The sequence below is a fragment of the Nerophis lumbriciformis genome, linkage group LG20, assembly GCF_033978685.3.
Source record: "Nerophis lumbriciformis linkage group LG20, RoL_Nlum_v2.1, whole genome shotgun sequence".
Classification (NCBI taxonomy): Eukaryota; Metazoa; Chordata; class Actinopteri; order Syngnathiformes; family Syngnathidae; genus Nerophis; species Nerophis lumbriciformis.
In genome coordinates, this window is record NC_084567.2 from 13361268 (window position 1) to 13366508 (window position 5241).

The following is a 5241-nucleotide window of genomic DNA, read 5'->3' on the forward strand; positions in this document are numbered from 1 at the left end:
TTGTTGTGCAGATGTAGATACATAACATGTAGATACATAACATGTAGATACATGACATGTAGATAGATGCATGACATGTGGAAACGTAACATGTAGATACGTAACATGTAGATACATAACATGTAGATATGCAACATGTACATACGTAACATGTAGACATGTAGATGCGCACACAGCTGCTTGGCTTGATTCCAAATATTAGACATATATATATACGTATATATATATATGTGTATATATATAAATATATACACATACATATACAGTATATATATATGTGTGTATATATTTATTTATATATATATATATATATATATACATACATATATATATACGTACATATATATATACATATATATATATACGTACTGTATATACAGTATATACATATGTATATACACGTGTATATATATATCTATATATATATATATATATATACATATATATGTATATATATACATATATATCTATATATTTATATATATACACGTATATATATATATATATATATATATATATATATATATATGTATGTATATATATATATATATATATATATATATATATATATATATATATATATATATATATATATATATATATATATATATATATATATATATATATATATACACGTGTATATACATATGTATATACTGTTTATACAGTACGTATATATGTACTTGCTACATCTGTAAGTGCAAGTTAAAACTCTACTATGCAAAGCGAAAGCCGTTTATCAACAACACCCAGAAACGCCGCCTGCTTCGCTGGGCCCGAGCTCATCTAAGATGGACTGATACAAAGTGGAAAAGTGTTCTGTGGTCTGACAAGTCCACACTTCAAATTGTTTTGGAAACTGTGGATGTCGTGTCCTCCAGACCAAAGAAGAAAAGAACCATCCGGATTGTTCTAGGCGCAAAGTTGAAAAGCCAGCATCTGTGATGGTATGGGGGTGTATTAGTGCCCAAGGCATGGGTAACTTACACATCTGTGAAGGCGCCATTAATGCTGAAAGGTACATACAGGTTTTGGAGCAACATATGTTGCCATCCAAGCAACAATATCATAGACACCCCTGCTTATTTCAGCAAGACAATGCCAGGCCATGTGTTACAACAGCATGGCTTCGTAGTAAAAGAGTGCGGGTACTAGACTGGCCTGCCTGTAGTCCAGACCTGTCTCCCATCTTTACTGAGTGTTGTTAAAAGGAAAGGCCATGTAACACAGTGGTAAAAACGTCGCTGTGACAACTTTTTTGCAATGTGTTGCTGCCATTAAATTCTAAGGTAATGATTATTTGCAAAAAAATTAAAAATATGTTTCTCAGTGTGAACATTAAATATGTTGTCTTTGCAGTTTATTCAATTGAATATAAGTTGAAAAGGATTTGCAAATCATTGTATTCTCTTTTTATTTACCATTTACACGTGACAACTTCACTGCTTTTGGCTTTTGTACAATATTTGGTTATTCAAATGTGTTAATACGTATGTTTTATAATATTTAGGGTAAAAACAGGTATGTTTTGTAGTATTTAGTGTATAATCTTTTTATATAGTTTATCGTCATTTTAGGTACAATATTTAACTAGAAAATTCCCACTGAATTTTTTATGGGCCTGCTATCTGTGCCCTGGACCTGTGGCCGGGGGTTGCCAGACACCGCCGTGCTTATTAAATGGTAAATGGGTTATACTTGTATAGCGCTTTCCTACCTTCAAGGTACTCAAAGCGCTTTGACACTATTTCCACATTCACCCATTCACACACTGATGGCGGGAGCTGCCATGCAAGGCCCTAACCACGACACCACAGGAGCAAGGGTGAAGTGTCTTGCTCAAAGACACAACGAACGTGACTAGGTTGGTAGAAGCTGGGGATTGAACCAGGAACCCTCAGAACTAACCACTCCACTGACACACGCCTTCTCTATCTGACCGACCACATCAAACATGAGGTGGACGCGGGCAAATACTGCGGCATGGTCATGCTGGACCTTCAGAAGGCCTTTGACACCGTTAACCACGCTATACTGTTGGATAAGCTCAGAGCAATCGGATTTGACAAAACCTCATCGAGCTGGATGCAATCTTACTTGGAGGGGAGGAAACAGGTGGTAGAGGTGAACGGCACCGTGTCCCCCCCCCCCTCCCTCTCAGTAAGCTGTGGAGTCCCCCAAGGCAGTATTTTAGGGCCTTTAATGTTCCTAATATACATAAACGACATGTCATCAGCATGCGACTGTGAATTGTTTTTGTTTGCGGATGACTCGGCCCTGCTGGTATCAGACAAGGACAAGTCACAGGTGGAGAAAATCCTCAGTGCTGAACTCTGTAGAACATGCACCTGGCTCGCTGACAACAAGCTATCCATACACTTGGGTAAAACGGAATCCATCCTGTTTGGACTTCACTATAAAAGTGGGTGACATTGTTATCACCAGGAAAGATGAGGTCACCTACCTAGGTTCCATTCTAGAGGCTAATCTTTCCTGTGATAAAATGGCAACCAAGGTAATCAAAAAGGTCAACCAACGAACGAGATTTCTCTATAGAATCTCCTCTCTGGTCAACAAAAGCACCTTGAAGATTCTAGCGGGAACTCTCGTTCAACCCTTTTTCGATTACCGCCTCTGGTACCCTAGCACCTCCAAAACCCTCAAATCTAGACTCCAAATATCCCAGAACAAGCTAGTCAGGTTACTTCTAGACCTCCACCCCAGATCACACCTCACTCCTACCCACTTCTCCAAAGTGGGCTGGCTCAGGGTGGAGGACAGAGTAAAACAACTTGCACTGAGCCTAGTCTATAAAATCCTCCTATGTCAAACTACTTTCTTAAAGGGGAACATTATCACCAGACCTATGTAAGCGTCAATATATACCTTGATGTTGCAGAAAAAATACCTTTTTTTTTTTAACCGATTTCCGAACTCTAAATGGGTGAATTTTGGCGAATTAAACGCCTTTCTATTATTCGCTCTCGGAGCGATGACGTCACAACGTGACGTCACATCGGGAAGGTATCCACCATTTTCTCAAACACATTACAAACACCGACTCAAATCAGCTCTGTTATTTTCCGTTTTTTTCAACTGTTTTCCGTACCTTGGAGACATTATGCCTCGTCGGTGTGTTGTCGGAGGGTGTAACAACACGAACAGGGACGGATTCAAGTTGCACCAGTGGCCCAAAGATGCGAAAGTGGCAAGAAATTGGACGTTTGTTCCGCACACTTTACCGACGAAAGCTATGCTATGACAGAGATGGCAAGAATGTGTGGATATCCTGCGACACTCAAAGCAGATGCATTTCCAATGATAAAGTCAAAGAAATCTGACGCCAGACCCCCAGGAAAAGAGTGCGGATGAGGGTATGTCTACAGAATATATTAATTGATGAAAACTGGGCTGTCTGCACTCTCAAAGTGCATGTTGTTGCCAAATGTATTTCATATGCTGTAAACCTAGTTCATAGTTGTTAGTTTCCTTTAATGCCAAACAAACACATACCAATCGTTGGTTAGAAGGCGATCGCCGAATTCGTCCTCACTTTCTCCCGTGTCGCTGGCTGTCGTATCGTTTTCGTCGGTTTCGCTTGCATACGGTTCAAACCGATATGGCTCAATAGCTTCAGTTTCTTCTTCAATTTCGTTTTCGCTACCTGCCTCCACACTACAACCATCCGTTTCAATACATGCGTAATCTGTTGAATCGCTTAAGACGCTGAAATCCAAGTCTGAATCCGAGCTAATGTCGTTATAAACTTGCTGTTCAATGCGCCATGTTTGTTTGTATCGGCATCACTATGTGACGTCACAGGAAAATGGACGGGTGGTTAAAATCAGGCACTTTGAAGGTTTTTTTTAGGGATATTGCGTGATGGGTAAAATTTTGAAAAAAACTTCGAAAAATAAAATAAGCCACTGGGAACTGATTTTTAATGATTTTAATCCTTCTGAAATTGTGATAAGTTCCCCTGACCGCCATAACCACAACACCAAGGGGAGCTCCACTAACCACGTTAAACCCAGATTCCGATCTAACAAAGGTCTTAACTCATTCTCCTTCTATGCCACATCAATATGGAATGCACTCCCAACAGGTGTAAAAGAAAGGGCATCTCTATCCTCCTTCAAAACCGCACTAAAACAACACCTCCAGTCAACCTCAACCCTTGACTAACACCCTCCCCCTTCCACATCCCACCTCCCCGGATTGTAAATAATCAAATGTATATACTTGTTCTTATGCTTTCTGAACTCACTATGTTCTCTTCTCGCTGTACATATCCTACCAAGTCAGACCTACACTGTTTCAATGTCCATTTCTCTGATGATGCAATTGTTGATGACTGAAGTGCTGATATCAACTAAACCCTCCTCATCCCACTGCCCGGATTGTAAATATTGTACATAATGTAAATAATTCAATGTATATACTCTGATGATTAACTTGTGTGATGACTGTATTATGATGATAGTATATATTTGTACCATGAATTGATTTATGTGGACCCCGACTTAAACAAGTTGAAAAACGTATTCGGGTGTTACCATTTAGTAGTCAATTGTACGGAATATGTACTGTACTGTGCAATCTACTAATAAAAGTTTCAATCAATCAATCAAAGAAAACATAGTGTATCATTTTAATAGGTATAATATTTAATTACATTTCAATAAGTATGTTTTATCATCCATCCATCCAGTTTCTACCGCTTGTCCCTTTCGTGTGTCCTCATTTTAATAAGTATAATATTCAATTATGATATTTCAATAAGTATGTTTTCCTTTACAACATACTTATTTTTAATAAGTATGTTGTATTAAATATAGTGTATCGTCATTTTAATAGGTATATTTAATTATGATATTTCAATCAGTATGTTTTATCATATTTAGTATAATATCATTTTTACCAGGTATGTACTGTAATATTTAGTGTATAATCTATTTTTAATAAGTATATTGTATTAAATATAGCGTATCACCATTTTAATAGATCCATCCATCCATCCATTTTCTACTGCTTGTCCCTTTTGGGGTTGCGGGTCATTTTTAATAGATGTAATATTTAATTATGGTCTTTCAAGCAGTATGTTTTATCATATTTAGTATAATATCATTTTTACCAGGTATGTACTGTAATATTTAGTATATAATCTCTTTAAATAAGTAGTTTATCATCACTTTAATAGGCATAATATTTAATTATATTTCAATAATTATGTTTGATCAT